Raw genomic sequence first — 24,146 nt, 5'->3', positions numbered from 1 at the left:
TATAAGTATATAGTTCTGGCAATACCGGCCATGATCTTCTTCTTTTGTGCGGCTGCACACATATTCCCCGAACTCTTACAGTACTTGGTAAGAATGTCTTCCACGAGTAATGAGTGCGTTGGGGTGGGACACTAAGAACGTAGTGTGTGGACATACAAGGTGAGAATGTGGGTCTGGCGGGAGGCGTGCGCGAGATAGTCCCTGCAGTCTGTGCCCTCGGTGGCTCAGATGGCTAGAGCGTCTGCCATGTAAGCAGGAGATCCCGGGTTGGAGTCCCGGTCGGGGCACACATTTTCACCTGTCCCTGTTGATATATATCAGCGCTCGTCAGCAGCTGAAGGTATTAATATAAATGTAATTTTCAGTTTCGGGTTTCAGAAAACTTCTCAATATTTACAGCAGAGCACTTCGCCCTCTATCACACCACGCAGTACATCCGGCCACACAAGATATTTAATTGTGTTATATGGCCGCGCAGGATTAGCCGAGCGGTCTAGGGCGCTGCAGTCGTGGACTGTGCGGCTGGTCCCGGCGGAGGTTCGAGTCCTCCATCGGGCATGGGTGTATGTGTTTGTCCTTAGGATAATTTAAGTTAAGTAGTGTGTAAGCTTAGGGACTGATGACCTTAGCAGTTAAGTCCGTTAAGATTTCACACACATTTGAACATTTTTTTGTGTCATATGCTCCGATTCTCTCAGCGTCCTTCAGAACCTCTGTGTGCTGTACACAGTCCAGCCCTTACTCCAGCGAGTCCAAGAAAGCTTACACTTTCTCCCTGTTGAGGGAGGCGGTGTGATGTTCATGTGAGTTCTTGGTCACTTCGGCCTGACGGGAAATGAGGCTCTTGACGCTACTGCCAAGGCTGCAGTCCTCCTACCTCGGTCCGCTAGCTGTTCCATTCATTCGGATGATATCCGTGTTGTCCGCCCCCGGTAGCTGAATGGTCAGCGTGACGGATTGTCAATCCTCTGGGGCCGGGTTCGATTCCCGGCTGGCTCGGGGAATTTTCTCCGCCCTGGGGCTGAGTGTTGTGCTGTCCTCATCATCATCATCCTATCATCCTCATCGACTGCAGGTCGTCGAAGTGGCGTCAAATTGAAGGACAGGCACCCGGCGAACGGTCTGCCCGACGGGGTGGCCCTAGCCACACGATAAAATAAAATAAAAAGAAAATCTCCGTGTTGCCGTCTGTCGGTAGGAGGTGTCACTTTGGCATCACCATTGGTCTTCTCTTCATTGGAACAAGCTCTAGGGAATTAAATCTTTCCCAGCGGCTTGACGGACCCCCTCTCGGCACTCTCGCCGCGAGCTGATCGTTTCAGGTAGGTTGCGTATTGGGCACTGTCTTTCCAGTCATCCGCATTGAAGTGGTGATCCCCCCCCATCACTTTGTGCTCATTGTCGTCAACCTTTCACCGTTCGGCATTTCCTAACCGCATTTCCTGACCGAATGCCCATCTTTAACCGCTTATGTTCTAACGTATGTTTGCCGTCTCAGTTATCGGCCGTTTTAGCGAAACACGTGCGGGCTGTCGACCGTATTCTACGTGTTATCCGTCTTAGCAGTGTGTGACGAAGGACATTTAGTCTTTGGCTCGAGTTCTTAGCTTTATTTCCTTCCGTCGCTTGGGCGTGACGTGTAGTCGCCCTTAACTCCTTTTTCGTATTAGTGTTCTAGGGTTATGACATGGGCGCTTATGACTTCAGCTGTTTTTGCACCCTAAAACAAAAAAAAAAGCTTCTCACCTGCTTGCTTGCTTCCTAATCGCACTTCGTCGCACTTGCTGCTAAGACCGTTCTTCCTCACATGGAACGTGTCACTCAACGTGAAGTCCGTCAGACGTGATGTCCCTTGTGCTTTCTGCCGCACGTTCTGAAAACGACCCACTGCATCGCACGAAACGGGCTCCTCATCATGATTTGCGACCGCAACGCTACATAGCGGCAGTTCTTTGCTCCATCTGGCCCGCAAATAACAGTTCCTTCGCGAAAATGGACTCGCGTGGAATATCTTCGTTAACTCTGTTAGCGATTGCCGAGGAAGAGCGGAGAAAATCGTGAAGAGGTTCTGGACTCGTTGGTGGACATTACTACGAATTTCTGGAAGAGGAACACTGCATAATGCTATACGACTATCTGAGATATATGCTACAGGGCGATTCATATGGACATGAACTGGGTCACAATTTTCCTCCGAAAGCTCTATGGAATAGAGAAAATTGTTTTAATGATCTTAGTAGCTCTGGGAAATCAGAACTACCGCCCGTTATTGGCTAACTGATCCTCGTTTCTGCGCATGAGTTCCTTCGTCCAGTGTAATGCCGCGCTTGCTCAGCTCCTGTTACTTCGTTTGTGAAATCTGAGTGTGTGTAATTCGGGTCGTTGATAATAGAGAATAAATTAGTGATTCTTTCGCAGTGTATAGCTGGCACGAACATGTACAGAGCGGTTTTTTATTATGAAAACATACTGGAAGACAGACTCATTGCTTACAACAAAACTGGCCTTCCGGAGAGAATTCAGCGTTCGCGATGTTCCATCAAAGGCAGCCGTTTTATCGATTTGAGAAACTGGAGAGAACTGATGTGCTAAACCGTGACACTGGTAAACACAGACCATCACTGAGTGCAGAGGCTACTGATGATGATGATGATGATGATTATGATGATGTGATAATGATGATCGAAGACGCTTTGAGGAATCTCCAAGGAAGCTGTTGGCTCGATTGCGCCAGGAGAGAGGCATTTCATATGACACATGTCAGAAAGCTACGAAGAAATCAGCATTCCAACCATACAGAGTGCACATGATTCAGGCACTGCAAGAAACAGGTCAAGAAAAAAGAACATGGAGTTTAAATTTTGTGGTGAGTTCCTATGGGACCAAACTGGTGAAGTCATCGATCCCTAGGCTTACACTCTACTTAATCTAACTTCCGCCAAGGACAACACACGCACACTCATGCCCGAGGGGGCCCGGCTACCCGGCGCGGCACACGGAGTTTAACTTCATACAATGTGGCGTCTCCTAAGTTCTGCTTATGATGTAAAACCGATGCCGCATCTGATTGGCCACGTTCCTTCCCGCGAGGCAAAAACCTGACATGCTACATTCCCATCTGTGACGTCAACAACGTCTGGTCCACATACGTTTACATGATCCGTGTGAGGATGGCTTAAAGGCCCTTTCGTATTGGAGGCCATGCATACAGCTGCAGAGGACTGGACCGAGCCGCCTTACATCGAACCTTAAGAGTCGTTTCACGCGAGTGGCGCAGACGTTAGCGTTCGGCTCACTGCAGCTCTCGTGTAGCTTCCCAAGTGAATCGCCGCTATTCGCTTTACACAGAGCCAGGCGGGAGGCAGTGAGCCGCTTGGCGCATACTGGGGGCACCGCCGCTTAGCGCCGTTCGCACGCAGTTTTACTACTCGTGATGTCAGGAGTTCTGTTGTTTCTGCCTGCTGCTCACTATTTATCACTAGTTTAGATTGTAGCAAAGGTTTTCTACGTGTGACTGACGATGGAGAATCGGTGACTGTATTATAACGTAGAGAAAGTTTCATTGCAGAAATTTATTTACTTATTACAAATAGCCCGATATCTATATAACAGTTTGTGGACAGTATTGTTACTTATACAATTCTTCTAATACAAGTACTACTATGACTGTGTTAGCAATTAGTTTCTTTTTAGTTCTTTGTTGATACAAATACAGGTTATAAATTAAAATGTAAAGATTCAAGGAAATAAATAACGGTTAAAGAGAATGCAAATAGTAAAGAAAGGTGTGAGGGAAATTAGTAAAAGAGAAAATTTATTCCTGAAATCATAGCTGTTTCAGTGACGGGGGGACTCTGGAACACTTCGAGCCTGTTGTCATTTTAACAGTTTTACAAATATTTGGTTTTACAACTGATATCTTTTGCTTTACATTATAGTTTTGCTTCATTAATTGTGTTGGAATTAATCCTAATCTAACGTTAATCATACAGTTTTTATATTATTTTATTTGTTCTGTCGTTAGGCTGTTGTCTCTACTTTGGTCTTTCGACATTGTATGTATAATTACATTAATATTTGAATGTCATGTTCACTTTCTGTATCTGTTGTTCCATCCGTTTCAATGTCAATGTCTGTCTGTCTGTCTGTCTGTTCCGTGCCGCGTATGGTCTATTCTGTCGGTAAGCTTCATGAAAGGATTGAGACACCTCATCTGCTAGTGTGTTCAAGATGTGCATTTGTTCTGATCTCTTATTATTTGATAGGTCTTGTAACTCTACATTCGGTCTTAGGTGTGTCAGTGTGTTAGTGTGGGTAACTACATGTTCATCGGTGGCTTATTCACCACATTCATAGGTGTCAGTTTCTTTTAGACCTATATGATGGAAATGGGCACCGTATGGGTCATGTCCCGTCAGGAAATAGGTCATTCCTCTTGTGGGGTCAATGTATTTTAGTCATATGCGTTCTTACATATTTGAGAAACAAGAGTAAAAGCATCGTCTCTTATCTGTCTGGCCCATTCCTGCCATATCTCAGTCCGCCATATGTTAAGCTGTCTTCGGTTTGTTAAGTTAGGTCCAGTTACGCTTTGTATTTTGTCTGGTCTACCTTACTTTAACCAGTACGTCGCCGCTCGGTGACGAATAGTGATGTCAATGGGGCACACATCCATGACCACACACACTACCTCTAAGGACGTCGTTCTAAAAGCTGCAGATATTTTAGTGGTCACTCTTCTTTGTCCGCGTCTTACAGTGTTTTTGTATGTGTTCGGTATGAGACGGCGTGCCCAGGTTCTAGCAGCAAAACAAACTGTCGACTTAGAGTGCCATGTCGCAAATCCGCGTAGTCTGTAGTGGAAGTCTAAATTGGGTCGTGTAAAACCTAGCTAATTTATGCATTATTGTCATCGCTTTCTCAATAATTAGTCTTGCGTGTTCACTGAAGTTTAGTTTATTGTCCAGATATATTCCAAGATATCTAGTTACTTCCCCGTTATTAATTGAGATATTCTTTAGTTTTGTTGTACGCTTCCTTTTAAGAGACCCCTTTAATAGGAGCTACACTGTTTTGTTAGCTGCTGTGGATAGTTTATTATTTGTACACTAATTGTTACAATTTTCAAGGAGTACTGTGCCCTTTGTTTCTAATTCTAGTCCTACGTTTTCTGACATTACATCCAGCGGGTCGTAAACGTATGTCACCAACCCTTTTGGTCTGTTATCCTCATTGATTTTATTCAATAGAGGGTCGATGGCAATGTCCCAGAGTACTGACCCGCAAATGAACCCTTGTCTATTGCATAAAATTAAGGCAGCCTCAGATATATAGATGATACACTAGCAGTTTCGAAACGTTCCCATTAACGGAGAAGATAGTGATAGGTACGTACTTCTAATAATTTCATTTAACCATTAGCATGGTATTTACCATATAAATGTGTGTAACTTGTACGTACTACTGCGGTTCTTTCCACGTAAAATATTTTCTTCCTTCATCTATATAATTTTCCAAGATTCAATTAGAGACTACTGTTGTTCGCGCACTCCAGTACTGCTAAGTAGTCCGCTAAATTATTTCGAATAATTTTCACTAGACTTAATCTGCTTTACTATCGGAGCCAGATTCTCTATCTTTTAAGCCCGTTGCACTGCAACGAAACTGCTTATTTTACTTCGTTTCGAGTGGAAAGAATATTTTGGAGCTCAACGCAACGTTTTTGGCGTCTCTGAGACACCTTGTGCTAGACGGACGACAATTAAAGACTTCCTTTTCCTAAGATAAAGTTATTTCAAAAACAAGACCCATCACATTCATGGGCAAACCAAACGCTTCATCTACAACGAACACAAATTAAGCATCTGAAGCTGCTTTCCGTTAATTGAACAACAATTACGTAATCAGCGTCATCCAAACGTGGAGAAATGAATAACAAATACAGTAAGGATATTCCGGCAGTCGATAATCCGGCAGACCCGAGAGTCCGACACGCGCCAGAAATGTTACCGTTTTTTCAGCTCGGCGTGGTCGGCAGTACAGCCGTACACCTCCGAGAATCATGAGAACCATCAGCGACAGTTGTCTGTGGCCGAGCGGTTCTAGGCGCTTCAGTCCTGCCTCGGACATGGATGTATGTGATGTCCTTAGGTTATTTAGGTTTAAGTAGTTCTAAGTTCTAAGGGACTGATGACTTCAGATGTTAAGTCCCATAGTGCTCAGAGCTATTTTTTAGTTGTCTGCGTCACTGAGCGATTGTATTCTCGACAAAAATGGTTCAGATGGCTCTGAGCTCTATGGGACTTCACATCTGAGGTCATCAGTCCCCTAGACTTAGAACTACTTAAACCTAACTAACCTAAGGACATCACACACATCCATGCCCGAGGCAGGATTCTAAACTGCGACCCTAGGAGCAGCGCGGTTCCAGACTGCAGCTCCCAGAGCCGCTCGGCCACAACGGCCAACTGATTCTCGACAAGATAACCTAGTTGTACTGTTAGCTTTGTGAAAGTATCAACAATTTGTAGTTCACTAGACCTGAATTTACACTACTTACATTTCCAACAGCCAACAACTGATCGCTCTGAAATTGTACGAGTTATAAACTCTGCATCTACTAATGAACTGAGCGCGTTTTCAACAGAAGTAGTTGACGAATAGATCGACATTGACAGAAATGAATTATGGCAGAGTTGACTGATGATGCGATATTACAAAGTGTTTCCATCTCACGGGAGGCACCAGAAACTAGGAGTGATGAAGAAGAAACGCCCACAACTCACTCCTCTTGGGCTGAAGTTATGGAAGTCTTAAACACTTTCGTGAAATTCGCTGAGGGCAGCCAACAGTAACATTTTCTAAGTTATGAATCTGCACATCATACAGTATAATTTTTGTCAAGAAAGCTCAATCCAGGAAACAAGTTAGCAGTTTCACAATGTTCCAGAATGGTTCAAATGGTTCAAATGGCTCTGAACACCATGGGACTTAACAGCTGTGGTCATCAGTCCCCTAGAACTTAGAACTACTTAAACCTAACTAACCTAAGGACATCACACACATACAAGCCCGACGCAGGATTCGAACCTGCGACCGTAGCAGTCGCGCGGTTCCGGACTGCGCGCCTAGAACCACGAGACCACCGCGGCCGGCAGTAATACGTACTTTTATTTGTTTTATACTGAAATCTCTACTGTTGTGTGTAACAAATAATAATTACCTGTTTTTGTGCGTTAAAACTATTGATTTTGCTTATATTCCTTTCTTAACATCAGGTTTTCAAAACTAGTTTTCATAATCCGTTATGTCTAATAATCTGGCATTGACAGATCCCTGAAGGTGCCACATTATCCACTGTGGGCTGTAATTATCGTATGGCAGCAAAACTTGGTAGATACGGTAATGCGTTAATGTGGAACCGATTTACACTGGAAAAATTGTTACAATTTTGGCCACCAGGCACATATCAGGTGCTGTACGCCTTTTTGTTGATGGTATGACATCCGCTGTCATTTGACTAGCCATAATGAGAGTGAGCAGTTGGGATATCAAGAACAGACACTGTGCACTGTTTTAAGTGAACGGCAGAAATTACAGTGCTGCATTGAGAGAGTATCGCCGACTGAAAGGAGAGGCTCGATGTCGTTAAATAGCGTAAGAAAAGACGATAATAAAATTCGAAAATGCGGGTGACCTTGGCGTGGCATCTGGAAGAAGAAGGCGCTCTATCCCGGTGGAAGCCACTGACCAGGTGGCTGTTGCTGTCACTGACTATGCAGCACGTGCCCCGGGTAGTGCTAATGCTCGCGCAGTGTCACGAGCATTGTCCATTCATGATCAGCAGTGCGGAAACTTGTACGACGGATTTTACACTGATACCCGTACAAGATACACACGGTGCAGAAACTGAAATCTCACGATCCACAACAACATTCGGAATGTGCTCCTCTGTTTCTGGCACGAATCGAAGTTGATGAAATGCGGCCGGGCAATATTCTGTGGAGTGACGAGGCACAATTTACACTACATGCAGTATGTGTTGCCTATAATCCAGTGCTCTGCTTGGCGTGAAAGAGGATAGGCCGCGCATAATTGAAGTTCGGGATTCGCTCCTAAATTTTCTTTCTCCACTTAGAGACACCCATTGTCTCCTTGTTGAAAATCACTCTCTCTCTTCTCTCTGGTTGGTTGTACACGCACGGCGCAGAATGCCTCCGCCATGCTGCCTGTCAAGGGCATAAATACACTGGACATTAAAATTGCTACACCAAGAAGAAATGCAGATGATAAACGGGTAGCCATTCGACAAATATACTAGAACTGACATGTGATTACATTTGCATACAATTTGGGTGCATAGATCCCTAGAAATTAGTAACTAGAAGCACCACCTCTGGCCGTAATAACGGCCTTGATACGCCTGGGCATTGAGTCAAACAGAGCTTGGATGGCGTGTACAGGTACAGCTGCCCATGCAGCTTCAACACTATACCACAGTCCATCAAGAGTAGTGACTGGCGTATTGTGACGAGCCAGTTGCTCGGCCACCATTGACCAGACGTTTTCAATTGCAGCCATGGTCTCCGAGCTGATAGTCCATGCTGCAGCAAACGTCGTCGAACTGTTCGTGAAGATGATTGTCGTCTTGCAAACGTCCCCATCTGTTGACTCATGGATCGAGACGTGGCTGCACGATCCGTTACAGCCATGCGGATAAGATGCCTGTTATCTCGACTGCTAGTGATAGGAGGCCGTTGGGATCCAGCTCGGCGTTACGTATTACCCTCCTGAACCCACCGATTCCATATTCTACTAACAGTCATTGGATCTCGACCAACGCGAGCAGCATTGTCCTGATACGATAAAGCGCAATCGCGATAGGCTACAATCCGACCTTTATCAAAGTCTGAGACGTGATGGTACGTATTTCTCCTCCTTACACGAGGCATCATAACAACGTTTCACGAGGTAACGCCGGTCAACTGCTGTTTGTGTATGAGAAATCGGTTGGAAACTTTCCTCATGTCAGCACGTTGTAGGTGTCGCCACCGCCGCCGACCTTGTTTGAATGCTCTGGAAAGCTAATCATTTGCATATCACAGCATCTTCTTCCTGTCGGTTAAATTTCGCGTCTGTAGCACGTCATCTTCGCGGTGTAGCAATTTTAATGGCCAGTAGTGTAGTAATAGATAGCCACCTAGCAAAGCTGGGAGGCGTGTGAGAAAATGTTATCTGCGACAAAAATTGTCCCTATGACGTGATGTGTAACTCCTGGTCGTTTGATGAGAATACGTGTGTGTGTGTGTGTGTGTGTGTGTGTGTGTGTGTGTGTGTGTGTGTGTCTCTCTCTCTCTCTCTCTCTCTCTCTCTCTCTCTCTCTCCCCTTCTGTGTGTGTGTGTGTGTGTGTGTGTGTGTGTGTGTGTGTGTGTGTGTGAGAGACAGAGAGAGAGAGAGAGAGAGAGAGAGAGAGAGAGAGAGCGCTTTTGACGTGAACGCACCACCATACTCGAGAGAAATATCGTCAAGTTCTTTCTGCTCTGCTATGAGATTCGTGTTAGCCTTGTGGCCGGCGCTGTAATGCACTTTGCGGCAAGTGGCTCAGTGGCTCCGCGAAGGGCGCCTTTCCTTACAGCCCTAGGGGCTCTCAGAGGCCCGTCAGGATGGCGCCGGTTGTTTCAGTGTGTAACGCATTCTGCTTCTTCGGCGGACACGACTGCGCAACCCTCGAGGTGAAATACTCGCCGGATAGCTGCCCATTACGGGACGGCGACTGCGCTATCAAAAGTGGCGCTGCGGCGAATAAAATTCCTCGGCTCCCGATATTAAGCGGCCTCAAGTGCCGCTAAGTGGGCCATCAGCGTTAAATGAACCAGGAAGAGGAAGAGGAGGGGGACAGTGGCGGGGACGCGCTTCCGTGCGGAATTCCAGCAACTTTAAGCTGCTTTGTCCCTGCGGCTCCGTTCTGTAGTTACAAGGAAGGGGCGCGCAGCGGTAATCGCGCTATTCCGGCTTTTCTTCACGTTGCTCTGCTTGCAATAAATTGTCTAGGCGGAGGAGGTCGAATGCCGCGGGGATGGTGTTGACAGGAGCTGAGGAAAACACCGACAGCTTAAATGGAGCCACTCTCGTTGCGTTCCACCTAAAACGGGAGGGGCGAGGCAGGTTAGAAGTTCCTTAAAGACAAGGTATTTTCTCAGAATCCCAGGGGACCCGTAGGCGCAGCAAATACTCTCAAACACCTGCAGAACATACTATTTTACTTGCTGGTGCTGTCATATATTGTGTAGTACTGAAGAATGTCAAAAGCAAGTTTATGGAAAGTTAAGACTGGAAACTTTCGACATCGTTCTCTTCGTCAATTTTGGCATTTTAATAAGACCGCCATTAGCAGCAAGTAACTGGAAATCAAACTAATATCAGGAATTCGATACGTACGAGGACGGTTTGATAATTCTAGTAAAAAAAGCAGGAAACAATGTTTGTTTCGAAAGCAAGTCACATTACTTCTCGGCATAGTCTTATCTGAAGGTCGTACACTTGGTCCAGGGATCCTCCAGCTGTTTCCTCCCATCGGAAAAATAGGTTTTGTCAAACTCTCCAAAATGCTCGTTGACTGCAACTATCACTTCTTCACTTGATGAGAATTTCTTCCCAGAAAGCAAAGGAACAGAAAGAAATTACTTGGGGGCTAAGTCTGGTGAATGGGGTGGATGAGGAACCAATTCAAAGACAAATTCATGCACTTTATCCATCGCTATCGATGAAGTGTGGGATGGTGCGTTATCCTGGTGAAAGAGCACTTTCTTTTGGGTGCCAGCCTTGGTCTTTCTTCAGCCAACGCAAGTTTTTAACGCTCCAACAATGAAGCATGATAAGGTCCAGTTACGGTTCTGCCCTTTCTCCAAGTAATCTATGAGAATTTTCCCTTGGGATCGCAAAAACAGTGGCCATCACCTTACCAGCTGACAAAATGGTCTTTGCCTTCTTCGGTGCACTTACAACTGCCTATGTCCATTGCTTTATTGAAAGTGATTGTGGTGTGTAATGATGGGTCCAGGTTTCAACAATAGTCAGAAATTGGCTCAAATAGTAGTGCTGATTACGATCAAACGTCCCCAGATATTCGGTTCAAATGTTTGGAAGATGCGCTTTTGGTTGACTGTGAGCAATCGCAGCACCCACCTCGCAGACGGCTTGTTTATAGTCAATTCGGCTGCAAGGAATACTGCTCCTTCAATAAATATAACACCTCAACAGAAGTCAGAAGCCAGGGTAGAGCATATGAAGTTTTTGGATTTACATATAGATGAAAATCTTAATTGGAAAATTCATGTTTTGGATCTTCTTAAGCGACTAGGTTCAGCAACTTTTGCGATCGGAATAATGGCCAATATTGAGGATACAGAAATTAGTAAGCTAGCATACATTGCATACTTTCACTCTCTGGTGTCATACGGAATAATATCTTGGGGTAACTCAACATCTAGGCAAAAAGTATTCATTGCTCAAACGAAATTGATTAGAATAAAGTGTGGCCTTCATCGTCGAACATCTTGTAGGCGTCTATCTAAAAGGTTAGGAATTCTTACAACAGCCTCAAATTACATTTACTCAGTAATGAAATTGGTTCTCAACAACATGGACCAATTTAAAAACAACAGTGACAATTATGATCATATTACCAGAAGAAAGGAAAACTTACACTATCCTTTACCTAACCTATTTTTGGTACAGAAAGGGATAAAATGTACTACTGTAAAACTTTTCGATAAATTACCAGATGGAATAAAATGTCTGACAGACAGCAGTAATAGTGTCAAAAACAATGTAACGGGGTGGTGACACTAAGGGAAAAAACCTGGCACCCCTTAAATTAACAATGCCAGATCCGTTCATATCCATACAGAGCCTGCGCCGATGCGGGACAAAGGCACAAGAAAAAAAAGAGTAAGGTAAATGAATAAAAAGACTCCTTTGTTTTTGTTTGTTTCAGTTTTAAAATTTTTTTGTACCAAATACATTTACGAAACTTCTGAATGTACAACAGTTTTAGTTTTCTTGGATCGTGTGTGGCAAGCGTTTGAACTGGTTTTCTGAAATACCAGTTCGTGAAAGAGCAACATACCGTAGAATTGGTCATGCGAATAAATTTTTCAGATTGTTTAAATGCCCTGTTATCGCAATTAAAACGGACTGCTATGATAGGATGGATGTGCGGTGATAAGTTGCTGTTTCCCCCCCCCCGTATGCGGTTCAGGTACGCCAGCAGTTACTTTACTTTTCCATCTTAATTTAAATCGTGCCATAGAGCATTAAGAAGCTGAATAGTCGACTCGTCTGTATGGTTTTCCTGAATAAAGATAAGATTTTTTTAAATTATACAAATTTCTTTATGATTTTAGCTGTTACGTTACAGCCTGTACATTTTTGTTTAAAAAAAATAGCCTGTCCGAATGTTTATTTAGATTGAAGTAAATCGATCAAGAACTTGTGAAGATTTTTAGAAACAAAGTTTCGCTTTTATGTATTAGTGTGCGTAAGATATATTATAGAAAACCTCCTAAGGTACGTCAGAGGTCATAAAAATTGCGTAAGTGTTGTGTCCACCAAATGCATTTCGCATCAAACACAGAGATGTGAGAGGAATAGCACCCTCCACTATGGCGTTGCTGCTTTTATGAGATGGCTTGATTGCATGAAGCAACCATATATTATGGCAAAAATATATGGTAACATAGCTTAGCAACAATTTACACAATTTTGAACGATTTATTAACGAGAAGTTCGAACAATACTTAAGAAGGAGTACGAATACTGTGCGTGGCAATGTAGTTCAATGTTCGCTTGCTCGGAGATGCCTTCAAAACCAGGTGTAATTCTAAACCCACTTGGTGATGACTAATTTCGCTTGCGTAATGTCCAGCCTAGCTCTTCTTGGGGGGTGACTGTACACTGGTGGACAGTCCTGGAATGCTGTATGTAGATACTAACTGCTGCGTGAAGCCGTCTGTCTGCTTATATTCATTTTTCGCTGGTGGATGTCCACTTGGAAGCTATTTCTTTGACGTAAGATGGATGCGTAACATAGTCCTTACTGTGTGTGTCCTCTCTGGATTGTGACTTTAACTATGTTGCACCTGAGTTGTAGACAGCTCAGCGCTCTTATACGTAGTTTTCGTCCCGTGTCTTACTGTCCTACGGAAAAGCCGGTCGGAGTGGCCGTGCGGTTCTAGGCGCTACAGTCTGGAACCGAGCGACCGCTACGGTCGCAGGTTCGAATCCTGCCTCGGGCATGGATGTGTGTGATGTCCTTAGGTTAGTTAGGTTTAATTAGTTCTAAGTTCTAGGCGACTGATGACCTCAGCAGTTAAGTCGCATAGTGCTCAGAGCCATTTCCTACGGTAAACTCAGCAGTAAGTAAAAGGTTTAAGAGTAATGCGCTTGGTACGGCGGTCACGTTGTCGAAAAGGTATGGCTTGTACCTAACTGAGCTCCTGCGTAGTAAACAAGCTCTTATAATTTTTTTCTCTCATAAAAATGTGATTGTTTTGTATAGAAATCTCCCGAAATGGACGTATGTTACAACGGCAAATATCTCATTTCTGTTTCAGGTGAGTTCCCGTGTACTTGCAACAATTGAGCCGATTGGTTTCGCCGTATGAGTAAGTAGTTCACGAAACTATATATCCTCCTTTGCGTACCACACACGGTTTGATACAACTAAGAGGAATTTCGATACGTATGTATAACTATCCTTGCAGGTTGAATACTGAAAGATGCAAGGCAAAAACTAAGCTTCGTGTCGCATGGTCTGAGAACGGGTAAAAACAATAGAAGACAGAAAACGCTGTTCTTTTCCTGCCTCATTCCTTTAATGTTTTAAATATCCTGCCACGTGATCCAATTTTTTTTTAAAAAAAATCTTGAATGCAGCAAGATAATTCTTTCCGTGGCGATAGAAAGTGGCGTCTTATGCATCGAGTTACTTTGTCTCTTCCGCGTAAGTCTTTTCAGTGTGTCGAAGAGTAATAAGCCACGTGTGGGCTGCATCAGGGATGGAAACCGTGTTTGCATTTCAAGGTTGCAACACGATATTAGACAGGTGTACCAGTTTTTTTGGCTCTTCAGTGTATGATGTCTCTAGCTTAAGGTGCCTAGTCGTTAGGCACTGAATAATGTCTTAGACCTTGGCCTAATGCAAAGAAATCAGTAAGGACACCAGTACCGGCCATGAAAGCCTGCATTTTGATATGAGACGTAAACTAGTCCGTGAAAGCTTACGGATTTTCGGGATACAGTTAAAAGCGAGGAATCTAGAAATAAAGTGAAATCCCATCTGCATCATCCCATAGGGATCACGAAGGCAATATTAGGCTAGTTAGTGCGCACCCAAATTAGTTAAAGCAGTCCTCTATTTGCGCTCCATACGACTGTGGAAGGGGATGGAAGCTCTACTACGTGGAAACAGTGGGAAGGACTATCTCTCTTGTTTACAGAGTGTAGCTGTCAGAAGTAGAAGTTGGTAAACTATGGCTGTATTTTGACTATATCTGGTTATTGCACACAACGAGGTGGAGAGAGAGAGAGAGAGAGAGAGAGAGAGAGAGAGAGAGAGAGAGAGAGAGAGAAATGTATGTGGCGGGAAGCGCCACAGATCCTACATTGTTTTCGCAGTGTCCAAACAGGAAAAGAGAAAAAAAAATATGTACAGTGATAGTATTACAGCTTTGTGTTAAAAAGCTACAGCGTCACACCCGTGAACAATGTTTGTTCTTTAGAAGGAATATGTTATGCAAGTGCTCGACTTCAGCAGAACAAGGAGTTGTGCTCTGCCAAGAGTGCGTTTCGGTAGTTTTAGTGCACCACATGAATGGCGTAGCACATGGTGGGATTACCCCTGGTGTTGGTAGCATTAGTAGGGAAACAAAACAAATAAATGTTTAAAAGAGAAACTGGGAGTCGACGACTTCTCTTTGTCTTTATTTGTTTCACACGTAATTAGAACGACCTATTATTCAGTGTTAGTTCACTGTGTACTTGATACCCACAAAGAACATAAATTGTATTTTCTAACTAATAAAAAGTAATTGATCGCATAACTTCTGCGTTTTTATGTAACCAAACCAGCTACTTCGCGCGCGCGTGCAACGTCCTTCATCATGATCAAACACAAGAGTTTTCTGTTCTTATTGATCTTATTGACAAATACGAAAGTTGTTCATGAATAACAGAAATACGTCTTATATAAGTTCGACGAATTATGGAAGCGATATTTGATATATTTTGGTTTTGTGGCTTTTTTAATTTACCCTTTTGTTCAGTAAATTGCTTTTTGTATCGCTATATGTAAAAATCTGTATTGTTTTCTTCATTTTTAGTACAACGTCCCTCTCTTTCGCGTTACATACCAGTAATTTTCGAATGAAACCTCAATTGAATACTGACAGTTTCAATTTTGTTATAAGAACTGTTTACTTTTAAGTAACAGACAGGAGGGTAAGTATGCAGAACAAAAATGTGTCATAGGCTACCTGGCCCTTCATATACCCTCACTTAATTGCTAGACAGCACACTGCTTCCGGTTTGTAGGGGAAACTGGCAAGACACTAATCGCAATCGCAAAGAAAGCGATCGTTAGGAAGTAACGCCCGATGGGTATGCAACACACCTAACGTACAGGTAACGCGGGTAAGACCTTAACTGACCAAAGCTACCAGGAAAACTGCTGTAGGCTACGTATACTTACGGTAGCCTGCGGTAGTCTTACAACTGTAGTGAAACATATAGTGCAGAACATAAAGTTCGTCTGGAAACACCGCAGCGATCGTACGCAGCGTAGTGAGAAGCCACTAGCTAGCGTTGCCCGTGGCCCGCTTGTTCCCGTCGCAGCCGCGCCGCTCCGCTCGCCTTCACAGCGCCGCACACTCTTCAATTACCTCCGCTCTTCCCGGCCTGCGCGCTTTTCTTGTTTCGCCTCATAAAAATCATTCCGCCATTTCTCTTTCTTTTCCCGTGGCAGTTATGGGCGCATCAATTTTCCTGTCCCTTGTTTCTTATCCTTGCGCCGCGCATGGCCCCACTGCCGAATCGCACTTCCGCCGCAGCCGCCGACCATCGATTCGGCCCGCAGGAGCGTGTAATCTGTTTTCTCCTGCGGCCCGACATTTACGAAGCCTCTGGCGTCCTCCTGCCCCAACCCCCGATTTTTCTTCCCCCGGGTTGGCTCAATAATTCTGGGAAAGGAGTGGGCGGGGGATTTTATTGGGGGGCTCATTTTTCTGCACAAGCTGGCGAACTGTATTAATTCTCGCCTAGTGCTTCAGTTATCGGAAACTATAGTTGCACAAATATTTTCTCTCTCATTGCGGTAAGAAAACACAAGATCAGTTGAAGTGCCTCGTTTCATTCCGTTAGCAGGGCGTCAGTATGAGTGAAATGAATGCATGTTAGCTTCACGTGAAGTATTTTTCATCTATAAATACAGCTGGTAAATAGATATAATTTTTAGCTATTACAGATAGCATGATTTTTGATTTTTTTGAACGTGTTGAAGGCTGTCAGAATTGTTAAGTATTGATCGTGTTAGGACAGCAACCAGCCACAAATTTACTTTGAGTTCCTTTATTCAAAGGAAACCGTTACCGGTTTCGAATCGTTGCGATTCATCATCAGACGGTTTACACGCTTTCTTTCTACATTTGGTGTGTTTTTTACAGATTAATTGTCCTAAAATATAAATAAAACACAATTACAAACACGCCACACACATATGCTTGCGTTGCAGATTTTCGTTGCATGTGACTTACGTGAAACGTCGGTTTCGAGTGATTGTTTCTATAACGTTCATCCAATCGATGTAAATGCATTCCCACTGCATCCTCGTTGTTGCACACGTAATAGTTCTCACTGTACACTTTAGATTTGTCACTGAGTTCATTCCAACCACGCACCACATGTTTTGGTACACACAAAGAGCTTACAAACATATGGGTGTCACAGATGCTATGATATATCGTAACATTTGACGATGATGTCCTATGTTTGGAAAGGATCATATATTCTTTTACAAAACTGTAATGTCTTTTACATTAGTGTAGAGAGATTGAATATATTTTTTTATTTTTAAATATATATATAAATCTGTTACTGCTAATTTAATTATAAAGTTTTTTTATATATATCTAGAGCTGTATAGGTAAAATAGTACATTATTTTATTACATTTGGCAGCATGAGAATTATAGTAACATATAAATTTTCTACTTGATCTGCAGATAGGTGTATTAATATTATTTGCTTTGGAGGCTGGAAAGTAATTTCTGGAAATTTTTCAGGAAAGGGGCGTTAGCCAACTCTGTTTGTTCGTTAAGGATATAGTCTGGGGTGCTGTTTTTGTGTGTGTGTATTTCTAATTCTTCTAATATATTCATAGTGGCCCCTTTTTCTGTTAGATGTAAAATCTTTAAGTTGTCCTCAGTGTTACCCACTGAATGGTTTTCTTCAGCAATATGGGTTGCAAATGCTGATTTGTTCAAGTTACCAAGTCTTAGGGCGTCAATATGTTCTTTATATCTAATTTCAAAACTTCTGCCTGTCTGTCCAATGTAGAATTTTGGGCATGTATCACACGTGAGTTTGTATATTCTTGATTTATGGTAGGGACTCTTGGAGGTGTTTACATCATGTATCACTTTTTGAGAATTATAGTAACATATAAATTTTCTACTTGATCTGCAGATAGGTGTATTAATATTATTTGTCATTATATGACAAAATTGCATTAAGCTTACCTCGCCAGGTAATGAGAAATATACATGCTTTCAAGAAACATAAAATTAACCTAATGAAAACGTCTCTTAACATTAAATTCAACAAAGAGTGTATGTCACTTAAAATAGTCCCAAAATATGTCAAAGTCAAAATTAACTGCAAAACTAAAGCTGCCAGATTTGCTAAGCGAAAATGTGAAAATATATGGTTAAAAACAGAGATTAAAATGCAATACAAGAAAAAAGAACACTTAAACAATGTCATGTACAACTTGCATCTGCAGCTAGGACACAGCCTCTCACCTTTACAATTCTCGCACATCCTACAGCACGTAGACGATAAAGTAGACAAAGAACAAAAGATAATCCTATCCAAACACAAAAAGAAAATTGAAGCCTTAAAAACTATGAACAATCCAGAGTTTGATAATAACAAACAGCTAAGCCAACACAAATTTTTTGATAGAGTCATTAATACAACTGATATCCAATTTAGCAGCAGTGAACTCACTTTGTTAAATAAAGGTCTGAAACATAATATTGGAACAAATCTCAATAATCACAGTGTCAAAAACCTCATAGCCTGCACAAAACTTGCTTGTGACACAGCAAAACTAGACACATGTGAGAAAAATGCAGTTGCATACAAGACAAATAAACTGATAATGAAACAACTTCAAACAAATAATACCCGCAAAAACACTGAACTTAAGGATTTGAAAAATATTAATAGCAAACTGTCTGAAAGTAAAGCACTCATAGTAAAAGCTGACAAAGGAAATTCTTTAATCATAATGCATGAAAGGGAATATGTAGAGAAAACCTTGCAATTTTTCCGTAGCAACAATATTACTGAAATAAAGACGGATCCTACAGTAAAATTCCAAACTAAACTCCGAAAGCTACTACAAAACTGTAACTTTTTACTGAACAAATATGAGATACGTAACTGCATAACAATGAATCCCTCGGCACCAAAACTGCATGCACAGCCAAAGGTTCATAAAGAAAATTGTCCCATTCGCCCGATTGTTAACTCAAGAAACAGCCCTGCATACTTCATAAGCCGTAAATTAAAAGACCTCATTACCAAATACTATACATTTGAAAATAACTACACCATACATAACACACATGAACTCATAAGCTTAATTAAAGACATCCACATCCCACCAACAGCTAAATTAGCATCACTAGACATAGTCAACCTGTACACGAACATCCCTGTAAAAGAGACTATTAACATTATAAGAAACAATCTGCTTAAATATAAGAAAATTAGTGTTGCAGAGATCTGTGAACTCATAGAAATACTTTCACTTATTCTAGACCATAATTACTTTAGCTTCAACAACAAACTGTACCAACAACATGATGGTTTGGCAATGGGAAGTAGCTTAGCTGGGATATTGGCTGACATTTACATCAACCATATAGAACAAAAATTCTTTTCTGCCAACCAGCACATCTCAAACAAAATAATATACTACAGAAGATATGCTGATGATACAATACTGCTTTTTGATGGTACAAGCAATGAAATAGATACATTAGCAGCAGATCTTAGCAAAATGCACAAAAATATTAAATTCACAGTTGAACATGAAACTAATAAAAGCATTAACTTTCTTGACCGGAAAATTTGCAATAGTAACAATAAACATCAATTCAGTATTTACAGAAAACCTACCACCACAGATGTCAGTATTAGCAACTCATCTTGCCACCCCCGCCAACAAAAAATGGCCTATTTCAGAACGATGCTACACCGAATTAAAAAAGTACCAATGAGTGACACAGACCAACAAAATGAAATCAATATAATTAAAACAGTTGCTCAGAATAATGAATATAAACCCACAATAATAGAAAAACTCCACAACAAAATGCAGACAAAACCCACAGATCCACTTCACAGCAGTCACTTCAAGCCAAATCAGTGTGCCACTGAAGCCAAACCTAAATATGCTGCTCTCCCATACATAGGCCCACTTTCATACCAAATAGCAAACTTATTTAAAAAGAAGAAAAATATCAGAATCAGCTTTCCACAAAAAATAAATTACAACAAAAAGTGATACATGATGTAAACACCTCCAAGAGTCCCTACCGTAAATCAGGAATATACAAACTCATGTGTGATACATGCCCAAAATTCTACATTGGACAGACAGGCAGAAGTTTTGAAATTAGATATAAAGAACATATTGACGCCCTAAGACTTGGTTCAAAAATGGCTCTGAGCACTATGGGACTTAACTTCTGTGGTCATCAGTCCCCCAGAACTTAGAACTACTTAAACCTAACTAACCTAAGGACATCACACACATCCATGCCCGAGGCAGGATTCGAACCTGCGACCGTAGCAGTCGCGCGGTTCCGGACTGAGCGCCTTAACCGCGAGACCACCGCGGCCGGCTAAGACTTGGTAACTTGAACAAATCAGCATTTGCAGCCCATATTGCTGAAGAAAACCATTCAGTGGGTAACATTGAGGACAACTTAAAGATTTTACATCTAACAGAAAAAGGGGCCACTATGAATATATTAGAAGAATTAGAAATACACACACACAAAAACAGCACCCCAGACTATATCCTTAACGAACAAACAGAGTTGGCTAACGCCCCTTTCCTGAAAAATTTCCAGAAATTACTTTCCAGCCTCCAAAGCAAATAATATTAATACACCTATCTGCAGATCAAGTAGAAAATTTATATGTTACTATAATTCTCATGCTGCCAAATGTAATAAAATAATGTACTATTTTACCTATACAGCTCTAGATATATATAAAAAACTTTATAATTAAATTAGCAGTAACAGATTTATATATATATTTAAAAATAAAAAAATATATTCAATCTCTCTACACTAATGTAAAAGACATTACAGTTTTGTAAAAGAATATATGATCCTTTCCAAACATAGGACATCATCGTCAAATGTTACGATATATCATAGCATCTGTGACACCCATATGTTTGTAAGCTCTTTGTGTGTACCAAAACATGTGGTGCGTGGTTGGAATGAACTCAGTGACAAATCTACAGTGTACAGTGAGAACTATTACGTGTGCAACAACGAGGATGCAGTGGGAATGCATTTACATCGATTGGATGAACGTTATAGAAACAATCACTCGAAACCGACGTTTCACGTAAGTCACATGCAACGAAAATCTGCAACGCAAGCATATGTGTGTGGCGTGTTTGTAATTGTGTTTTATTTATATTTTAGGACAATTAATCTGTAAAAAACACACCAAATGTAGAAAGAAAGCGTGTAAACCGTCTGATGATGAATCGCAACGATTCGAAACCGGTAACGGTTTCCTTTGAATAAAGGAACTCAAAGTAAATTTGTGGCTGGTTGCTGCCCTAACACGATCAACATTTGTCTTCAAAAACAGCCACGGTCTCCAACATGTCATTATATGACAAAATTGCATTGTTAAGTATTGTCTGTGCTCGGCGGTTCTGTCAGTATTTTTAACGACGACTGAAAACATCCGCTTCCGTCATTTTATTTGTGACAAAAACAAAAATCCTAAAACCAATCGCCGCTTCGCATGAACAATTTTATTGTTGAGGTGATGTTTGTATGCTATTGACACAACGATGTATAAATGATGCCTCTGTTTTTATTAGTAATGTTACGTAAATATTGCTGTAGTGATTTATAGTCTGGTAAACCCGATGTATATCACAGCTGTAACCCGAGGTCTAGGTTTTATTTTACTGGTAGCCTAAAGTCTTAGTTTCATGCCAATTGCAAACCGTGATCTACGTTGTGTTACATGCATGTCTTATTGATGTGTAATGTAGATGTATTACCTAACATAATTTCGTGACGTTCCCTGTTTCTACCATTGTTTTTTAACTGTTTGTTAATACATGTACAACATTTTCACCTCGCTGTTTTTGAGCACTAAGTATTTAATCTGCAGACAAATTTGTTGTACTTTCGTGAATGTGCATAAACGATCATTTCCCCTTCTAACATGTGAGTTGACAAATGAGAAAAAATTCACTGTCATTATCTGTTATGTTTGTTGACCTGTCATTTTATTGGTGATAAAGATGACACTTGATATTGTAATTAAAATTTGTAACCCTAACATTTTCTCATTCTACAAGTATAATTTATCAACATCATTATTGTACCAGTATAAGATTCTGACAACACATTATTTTCATGCATAAATTTTATTTCCTTCGCATGTTTTGCAAGTTAATGTCGCTCAACATCTGTGGTCATCAGTCCCCTAGAACGTAGAACTACTTAAACCTAACTAACCTAAGGACATCACACACATCCATGCCCGAGGCAGGATTCGAACCTGCGACCGTAGCGGTCACGCGGTTCCAGACCCTTATGCTACACTCATGGAATGTTTTTAGTTGACAGTAACATATGGTGCCAACATTGTAATAAATCTTGTTAGCTTGTGTTCCCTCTGACTTCACCAATGATGGTGTTATTGATCTTTCTATGTTTTTACTCTCTGATGTTAGACTCTCCGGTTATCTGAGGGTTCAGAGGCCTGAGACGGCAGTCGCCAGATAACTGTCAGGAGTGTATGTACAACTTATCCAAGCTTTTGAAGATAACGCCAAAATCTGGTTGTGTTGCATTCTACGTTCCTTTATTGTTACATTTGGTGTGTGAAACTGTTTTCTCTGAGAAATACACATTTTTAAACCAATAGATATTACAATTTTGTAAATACTGTATATGATGTCGATGTTCAAAGGTACAGCTCTAATTATTGGATTCTTGTCTGTGAACATTGGAGGGCAGCGTGGAGGGTAAAAATCGTAGAGGGAGACCAAGAGATGAATACACTAAGCAGATTCAGATGAATGTGGGTTGCAGTAAGTACTGGGAGATGAAGAAGCTTGCACGGGATAGAGTAGCATGGAGAGCTGCATCAAACCAGTCTCAGGACTGAAGACCACAACAACAACAACAACAACAACAACAGCACATTACATATGGTTTTCCTCTTTCTTCGGTCTTCCAAATCATGATAGTTGAAACTAACGAAGCTAGTCAAGAACAGATATAATTTATGCAGCGGATGGCAAATAAAAATGCTTTCTATAAATATCTCACAGATCTAACCAATTATCCACAGAAACTGTTATTGACCCTTAACTACTTTCTAGTCTTGAGCAGTCTAAAGATGGCGAAATACATTATTCATGTAGATTACAGGTTTATCTTCTACTATAGATAACTATATCTGGGAATATGCGTCCTTGAGTGATCGGAGAGCAGATGGTCCACACAAATTCTTTGTAAATGCAATTCACTTATTGAAGAGGTATTTCCCAAACTCTCGGTCCACCGATGCCTGAGTATATCTCGGTCTGGATCACATTTCCAAGTAGTATTAATGGAGGAGACAGAGAAGATACAAGTAACATCGGCACGTGTTTGTCACAGCTTTGTTCACTAAAGGTGTCCTCATATCCGGCGGTACAGCTGTTGCCGACGATGACTAAGCACATGAGACACGGCACCCGTGTCACGTGGGTCGTAGTGGTTGACGTGATTCTCGAATAGAGCGCGCTGTACAGTAGCATTTGTCGACAGTGCGTATTACACTGTTTGTTTACAAAATTGGAGGGGCGTAAAATGCTAGCTTTGCTCTATTAAAATACGCATTTCTCCTCTTATCCATTTGGTAGTCAGGTTGTTTTGCCTCTAGTCTACACAAAAAAAGTTCAGTATCCTTGAACATGCTAGAAAGCAGAAAGAGAAGTTTCATGTCCAGTTAGTGAAGATATCGGGCTCGTAAAAGTTCTATTACTAACGGCACGATACGAAGTATTAGATAAAAAATTATTTTATCGCCCTCACTTCCTAGTAATACTCTTAACATCATTTTTACTTCATCTCTCTCTCTCTCTCTCTCTCTCTCTCTCTCTCTGTGTGTGTGTGTGTGTGTGTGTGTGTGTGTGTGTGTGTGTGTGTGTGTGTGTGTGTGTGTGTGTGCGCTCGCGCAGAGAATCATAAGCAATGTTTATAAAAGAATTATATGCTCTAAATGTAGAAAATTTTTTGGATGAATAAATTAATTGGGATCGAATCGGGCAGCGATGTGGAACAGGAGACTGGTGGTGAGGGATATGGGGAGGGGAGAGGAGGAAGAGAGAGAGAGAGAGAGAGAGAGAGAGAGAGAGAGAGAGAGAGAGATGTAGATGTTAAATTATGTAGATTAAGCAACGTCATTTGTTTCTAATAGATAAGTTTACGCATGGGAATTAGTTACAACTAGATGAAACGTTCATTCGACGAAATTGTGACCCGCGAAAATTTTTTTATTATTACATTCCTCCCACGTTCGTAAGTTGACGCCAACTTCAG

General features: G+C 41.6%; 1 non-coding gene across 1 annotated transcript; it reads left to right on the top strand.

Annotated features, from left to right (window-relative positions):
* Window positions 1-212: 212 nt before the first annotated feature.
* On the top strand, window positions 213-287 carry Trnat-ugu. Its single transcript has one exon. It is a non-coding gene; the product is annotated as a tRNA-Thr (tRNA).
* The last annotated feature ends 23,859 nt before the right edge of the window (window positions 288-24,146 follow it).

The sequence above is a fragment of the Schistocerca piceifrons genome, chromosome 1 (assembly GCF_021461385.2).
Source record: "Schistocerca piceifrons isolate TAMUIC-IGC-003096 chromosome 1, iqSchPice1.1, whole genome shotgun sequence".
Lineage (NCBI taxonomy): Eukaryota > Metazoa > Arthropoda > Insecta > Orthoptera > Acrididae > Schistocerca > Schistocerca piceifrons.
The sequence above is the reverse complement of the archived record's forward strand: the minus strand, read 5'-3'. Positions and strand labels throughout refer to the sequence as shown.